Source organism: Melitaea cinxia, chromosome 22, assembly GCF_905220565.1.
Source record: "Melitaea cinxia chromosome 22, ilMelCinx1.1, whole genome shotgun sequence".
Taxonomy (NCBI): domain Eukaryota; kingdom Metazoa; phylum Arthropoda; class Insecta; order Lepidoptera; family Nymphalidae; genus Melitaea; species Melitaea cinxia.
The window spans coordinates 5,947,390-5,956,024 of NC_059415.1; positions in this window are offsets into that span (position 1 = coordinate 5,947,390).

Below are 8,635 nucleotides of genomic sequence, written 5' to 3' on the forward strand. Positions count from 1 at the left end.
ATACATATATATTTAGTTCATTGGTTACTAAATAGCATTGTCATAAACCTGCGTGGTTTTTAATGCTATTTATATTTAATATGTATAATATTGTTTATTTGATAAATAAATTAAAAAAAAACTTAACCCATATGTGCTCAACTTTTTTTTCATAAAAACTGATATTTTTTTCGTTATATTCTAAGTCCAATAAGCATAAAAATAAAGGTATTCTGAAAATTAAATAAAAAAAATATGCCGTTTTGGACATTTTCACCGCCCCAATTTTGGGGCGCTGAGCACGGCAGATCACGTCTATAACCACTCCTTAATTTTTTCAATTGCATTTATTTTAAAGAGTAATATTAATAAAATAACTGTTATAGAGGTTGTAAAGAAATTTTTATTACATCTAAGAACATCTATACACATCCACACATCAGAATAATACCACTTTTTTTATTTATGCTATTGCGGTAGCAGCCTATATTTGGATCTAGACGATCTACTCCGCCCATATATTGATTATACATTTGAACACAAAATGGCTGTTGAATCGAGGGTTCTTTTACAGCATTTGACCATCGCTTGCGGATCCAACTGGAGAAACACCTTCACAGCTCGAAGCTACGGTAACGACGTTACTGACGTTGTATCGCACTAGGGACACGCCTAATGTTTCATCAATGATTTGATAAAACATCAGGCGTGTTGATCATAGCTCCTTCACTGTTTTTTCTTTATGTCGTCGACTGACTCCAGCAGCGCATTTTCGACCCTTTGGCCCGTATTGTTCATGTCCCCTGGTGACCAAAATCCTTCAAAGCGATAAGCAATCTAAACGATGTAAAGAAATTGTCTATGTAAACATGAACTCGAAAATCTGTAGGCAATTTGGCCGCCAAGTTCGTAATGACAGATCCTCCAACACCTAGATCGGGATTAGTGTTACCTGTGCTACCTCTTTTTGGCGCAGAAGTGGATGTATCTCCCGATAGGGATATCTTGTCGTCATCAATCGAGTCCACTTCTATAACTTATCTTTGTAAAAGTGAACCCAATTTGCACACACATACAAGCAGCGCCTCGGCTCGTAGTTGATTGCCTGTCAGGTGATTGATATTACCTACAAGCGCATTTACTTCGTCACTATCGCAGTCTCTCGTCAACATTTGGTTGCTGGGCTATGTGTAGATAGTGTCCTCATCTTCCGTCTCCAATAAGTCGATAATTTCTGCCAAACTCAACCTAAAACAACATAATAAATATAAAAGTATAACATATAAAGTACCAATATAACTGGAAGTTGCTATAAACAATGTAAATAAAATATAACACATATACTATGAAGTTTGAAATCAACATGCAAGTACGTGCCCAGCGCCCCAATAATGGGGCGCTATAAATAATGCCTCTAAAAAACTAAATCTCAACCGAAAGAATCGATTTTTATCAGAAAACTAATCAAATATAAAATAATACATATAAAAAACTGCTTTACACGGTTTTACTTATAAATAAATAAAAAATAAACTTACTTTTTATTCCCGCCATCGTGAACACCACACTTGCACTTTCTATTCTTCCAAAAAAAGAAAAAATGGCGCCAGCAACTTTTCTTTTTTTTTTTATAATGTCAAAATGTAAACAAAGCGAACAGTACCATTCAATAATCAAACCACAGTTTTAGTTCGACACAGAAAATAAATAACCTGCCGTTTTAAAAATGGGGCGGTGAGCACATATGGGTTAATCACATAAATTATAACCTAGTAGCCTATTACCCTTTTAATCACAAAAAACAGACAGTAAAAATCCTGCAAATCAAGCTGGTGGAATCACAAGCAGAATAGTATCCATATAATAGTGTACAGCTCGTTTTAGAGTTCCTAGAACCCAATATAAAACTGTGTCTCCGTGTAACATAATGTGTATGAAAATTTGCAAGATAAAACTCGTTTTATATAATATAAAAATAAATAAAATATGAGTGTAGTGTTAGTCTGGGCGTAAAACTAAGACAATCGTATTTGTTTCATTTTTTAAAGTGCTCTTAACAAAAACGTGCTAACGCGCTTGTAGTGAAGAGATATCAACTGTAACAAAATCATTTTACAACAATTTTTACTGCGGAATGTTTTAAGTGCGTTATTCGAATTTTTCACGTGCAACTATAAATTTAAAAAGTATTATAAATACACAAACTTTTTTGTTTGTACATCTGAATAGAAGTGTATTTCAATTAGTTTTATTAGTGTTGGTTTTATTTTGATATGTCACACAACGGTTGAGTCGGATTGAGAAGAAACGGAAAAGTTAACACGAAAAAGTTTAGTTTAATTAAGGTAGGATACAGGAAATGTCCTTCTCAAAATCTGGAGCAGCCCGACTGGGGAAGTACCTTAACCTTACAGAAGATGACAGATAAATAATACTGCTTTTAAGCAGTGTTGTGTTCCGGTGGTGAATAAGGTGACCAAAGTTCTTGGGGGAATGGGGGTAGGATTGGCAACGCATTTACAAGCGTACGGCTCACCTGATGGTAAGCGATTACCGTAGCTTATAGACGCCTGCAACACCAGAAGCATCGCAAGCGCGTTGCCGACCCAATCCCAAATCCCCCCAGGAGCTCTGGTCACCTTACTCACCACCAGGAACACAATACTGCTTGAAAACAGTATTATTTTGCTGTGATCTTCTGTAAGGTCAACGCTTGCTCGCACGAATATGTATGGTAATTAAAAATTACAATGTCCTGAATAATTAAACTATGATTATTTACGCAGTTGCTGCTCCTATCAGTACAGTAACTGCTGTTATACTATTATACCCATATCTGTCGTAAACAGCTAAAAGCACTGCATAACGTTACCGTCAGCGTCATTAAGTCAGTGTTAGTTTCTTGAGACGAATTTACTCTCTACGAAACTTATGTCATTTCTTAGGGTGTGAATTCCAAAAATAGTTTTAGTGTTATAGTGTTTTTACAACGCATAGTGGGTCAGCTAAGAAAGCCATCATGCTAAATATATCATTAATCTATACTCGGGTCATAAGTTTTATGACAACGACCTCACGCCAGAGACGCTCCAGATTTTATCGACCCTAGTCTCACGAATTTTTTAATGAACTTTTTGATAAATATACGGTAATGTTATTGTATATTCAGTGTAGTTTTCTTTTAAGCGATAAGTGTTTTTTTTTTTTTAAATTTTGCTAAACTTTACTAATTTTGTTCTACTATCTTAAAACAAAAACAAAATCACACAAATAAGTCTCTGTCCCGTCTATTCTCAATTTTTTTCTTGTCTGTAATTATTATACCTACTCTGTATATATTATTTTTTCTTATTTTAATCAAAAAGAACAGGTTATTGGCATTCACACAAAAATTAGAACAGAATTTCCCCAAGACGAGAGTAACGAGAGAGAGACGAGAGAATATTCATTTCACGGGATAAAATATTCAACTCACATCGACACACTTGAAGCGTTCTTCAAGTGGTATATATAATCGGGACCTAAGTAAACATTGGAAGGCCAATTTTCGGCTGAATACATCGAGTAAACCCATTGTATGGAATTCAGTTCTTCGTTTGTTTTTCGCGATGAACCATCTTATCTATCCGCCTAGGTGGACCATTAGGTCAGTATTTCCAAGATCGTAACTTACGAGCCTTATTTGGGTTTGAAGTATAATTTATTGTCTTCAATTCCATCTGTAAAGGAGGAAAGGTTAAGCAATAAATTGGACGCAGCTGTGTTACGGACATAAGCACGGAATTAGGTAACAAAGGAGCCGATTTGCGAGCGTTTCTCAGCGATTTGTTATGGCTACAAAAATTCGGATATTGTACGGTATTTACCATTGAATTCGCGTTAAGTCTTGATTTATATGATTGTGCCTATTGCTGTTTCTTTAATACAAAGGCTATGTGTTACGGACCGGGAGGCGAATGAATTATCGGATAGCGTGGTTACCTACGCCAGTATCCTTATTGAAACTTTTAAGAATATACTTTATGACCATAAATTGTTTAACCACCATGTTTTTCTTGACAGTTAATAAGAGTCATAGCGTGATGTTTATAACCTATATACATGGACATCCTCCTACTGTCCACTAATAGAAATAGACCTCTCCAATAGCAGGGCATATAGCTCGGTTATTAGCTCTTAATTTTCTGCCATTTCCAGACCATTTATATAATCGTATATACTATTGAAAATTAGTTAAGCCAGTAGTTTCAAAAGTCTATTAAAGACCCAACAAGTTAGGATAAATAAAATAATAAATAAACGCATTGTATTCAATGGCCCCCAAATAGAATATGAGTCCTTTATCAGGAGTCTAGGAACATACATTATTATTCTTGGGCTTAATGGCTTTCAGTTGTGCCAGGGGCACTGTCGATTTCGCCAGTGTCACGTGGGATAGAAAAGACGCGAAGGAGAATGATCAATGTGGTTGAAATTTTAAGCTACATTGATTATTGCAGACATAAAAAAATAGTCAGGCTTATGTTGTTAAACCACAACCTGAAACAACAGACAATAACATTAAAACTGGGAACATGCATAACACCTTGTGTGTTGATGAAAGTTGAGATTATGACAACTATCTATAAAAAAAATATGTACACAATACTCAAACGGTCGTCTGTTCCTAAAGTAAGCAGCTTAATGCTTTTGTTGACAGCCGAATGGTATAGCTACAATTATTTTCGATAACCATACTTATAAATAATACATATATAAATATATAAATAAATATTTATATTACACGCAGACTCGGAGTAGCAATCGAACCCACAACCCTTGGAGCAGAAAGCAGAGTTACTACAAACTGCACCAACGGGCTAGTCAAAATTTGTGTGATGAAGACAAATTTCCATGATATGCGGGAATCGAAACTATGGTCGTTGACGCATCTGTCAATTACTATTGCACTGCGTCAACCATTGTCAAATCGAGCTGACACGAGCAGAGATAACTCTATGCATCATAAAACAGAATAAAACTTTGCAATAAAAACTGTTACCGAAATTTCGCATTTCCAACAGTGTTTCAGGACAGATTAAAGATAAATATACTCGTAATTTAAGGTTAACTAGTATAGAGCTTATGGTTCTGAATATATTTGTTGTTTTCTAACTTATACGACAATTTGAATTTGTGCTAGTAGTTACGCTGTAGAAATATACTGTGGACTGCGTTATTGTTGTTAAGGGAAACATTTAATACTGGAAGTAGAGATAGAAGTGGCTTTACGGATGTTATGTTGTTTTATGTTCCATATCAATATACAAAAACTTTGTAGATATTGAAAAAACTAAGCTTTGTTCAGTAATTATAACTAAAATGTCATTTAAATCTAATTGTTTATAAAATCTAATTGTATAAAATAATTTGCTATATCCAGATCTAGCAGGTTGTTATCATGTACACCTGATAGCGATCGTTACTCGTAGTAGCAAATATATCCACCAGCCCGTATTGGAGCAGCGTGGTAGATTAAGCTCTGATCCTTACTGGCTGAAGCGATAGAGATAGTGATGGATCTAATAAAGAAAAAACAGAAATATTTGTCGAATTTACACGAAGCGATAGCAATAAAAAGGCACATTACCATTCTACGCAATAAAACGAAGCTAACATAAATGTTCTAAAAGGTTTCCCCAAGTACAAGTGCAACTAATTTCGACAAAAGCCCAAAACTAAATATTCCACATTTTAAGTCGCTTAAAATTCTAAAATATATTTTAGACTGTCGACTCCATACGTAAGTACATACACAATTAACCCATTTTTACTTTTACACGGGTTCTAATGAAGTTTGCTTTGTTAGAAATGAAGGTTTGCTATGCTCTCACTGCTGAATATGTTTCGCGAAATAATTGAATAAATACTACCCGTATAATATATTAAATAAATATTTATTTTCTCCAAAGTTGTATATGAACGTGTTAATATTAAAATCTATTTAACTTTTATTTTTATAACTTTTTACGTACATATAGTAAAAAGTGTACTTATAATGTGTACAAGATGATATATTTCTGGTGTAATATAATGTGGCACCGTGGGTTTGATTCGGAACAGATGTTGGTATTTTTATTAATATTGGTTTCTGGTTTAATCCAGATCCTTGTGGGATGTCTTGGGCCTGATTGCTCTTATAGACACTTGATAGTACTCGTAATTCTAAGTAGGAGGATTATCTACTAACCCGCGTAGACCAACGTGGTGGATTATGTTATTATTAAAGCGGATAAGGAACTTCATATCGTGTTCCTCACACCCTCAAATTACCATTCCGAATAATTGGAAACCTTTAACCGGCAGAAGAAAAACAGATCAAGACATCCAATATTTACGTTAATAAATGACTTTGACATACATTACAATAGAATAAAGAGCAATAAGTAGAAGCGACGACATTCCCTGTGGTACGACATAATGAAGGTGCTTTCTAATGAAATCATTAATTTTAACTAAGTACCTGCACCAAGTAATGTAACTGTTAAATAAATCAAAAACAACACCTCTTGGTATGTACACATAAGTTATTTTTTAAGACAAAATAAAATTGGTATTTATAGTTACATAAAGTCTATAAACTAACCATTTGTCTTAATTTGTTGATCCATGTTATATCACTTCTGATAAATGTCTACAATATCGTTAGAATACGAAGGTAAATTTCGCACTAGTCAATAAGGTTGTAATAGCTTAGTTGGGCTAAGCTCGGTCACCCAGGTACTCTGAATAATTTGGCGAAGTCATAGAATGCATTCACAATTCCAAAGGTTTTTGCATGCATGACAAATAGTGCAGCGGTGTATCAGGAAACTGAGATTTGTGTAGTCCTAATATTGTTGCATTTTTGTAACTCCAATTTTATAAAATAGAAATTCCATTTGATGAAATAAAAATGATATATTTATCATTTTTATTTGACAACACAAAAACTCACGACACGTATATTCACTACGATGGTGCGATAATTTCTAGTTTTAAATATTGTTTTTTTTTTCCACATGCGTCTAGTATCTGTTATTAAAATATACGGTATTAACGCATGTTTAATGAAAATAGGCAATATTAGCAATAAAGAAAAAAAATTAGGTTATAGCAGATTAGTTAAAGTAAGATTTATATGCAAAACAGGATATTTGGAATGTTTGTTATAGGTTCTTTTGACTTCCCGATATATCAGAACTTTGGGAAGCGCCATGGTTACGGGTGAACCCGTGATATAAATCGTAGTGTTGTGATATCCTACTATCAAGTAGTGATACAAAAATTACCTATTTATCATTGAAATACATACAACCAAAAAAAAGGTTACTGATAATTATTACGGCAAATAATTCTTTACCCGTTATAAGGGCTTTTGAACTGAGGTAGAACACAGCAGGAAATCCTGCTTAAAATTGGAAGCAGCTCGACTGAAGAAGTACCTCCACCGTAAATAAGATCACAGCTAAATAATATTGCTTTCAAGCAGTGCTGTGTTCATATGGTGAGTACGGTAACCAGAGCTACTTGAGAGGGACTGAGGATAGGATCGGCAACGCACTTGAGATGCTTCTGGTGTTGCAGAAGTCTATAAGCTAATCGCCTTACCACGAGGAGAGCCATACGCTTGTTTGCTGTTAAGTCAGCGCTAGTTGTATAAAAAATAAAAAAAAATTAAATTGCGCAATTTGGCCTGCCGATAAACTAAATTTATAAGGCTTGGGTATCTCAAGGCCACATTCACTAATATTTTTATATTCCCATTATTCCTGTTAATTTATCGACTCGTGCTTCCCGGTAAAATTAGATTTCCTTCGGGATACCTCGGCTTACATAATGAGGAGATTGGCTTGAATCAGTAATTCATAATTGCCTCAGTCCGAACTTGAGCCGTAGATCGTAAAATTATCCAGGAATTTACAAGAAAACGTTATTGAATATTTTGTGAGAAATAAATTAGAAGTTAATTCGTATAAATGAATTAAACCTTGCGAAGATTTATTTGTATTAAAACTGGGTAATTTGTTTGTTCATTCAAATGTTCTAGTTGCGTGTACTGGGGAAAGTTACAGGCACGTTTCGTTATTTTAACTATCTCCGATCATTATAAATAACAATAATTTAATTCTGACATACATGTTATGTATATAAAATTAGCATGTGCGTTAAATATAAAAGTATGACTAAGAAAAAAAATCTAACATCTTATCGTAATACTTGCTCTTTTTGGAAGCTCAGCTCTGGAAGCTCTTAGGGTTTATTTTTATAAAATATTCTATGGTTTACACTGAGTGTACCCGTGACCTGGCAATAGTGTCAAAATAACAACTTTGCCGTTTCTGCAGTTTCACTCGCACAAGTTCCAATCGCTTGGGAACGTAAAGATACCAAGTAGCCTTTGTTTTATTCCTGATTTAAAACTCTGCTCATATCGAGTTTTAATCAATTCGGTTAGCTAGTATTTAAATGAAATACTATCAAACTTCCATTCCTAGAATTTTTCGTATTTGTATTATCCGCAGTATAGGGTTAGCGCCCATGATAAAAAGTTATGTAGTACAATTATGGTGATTAAACAACCACTCTGGTGTAGTGGTGCGGGAAGTCACCTTAAACACCGACGGTTTGCCGGTTC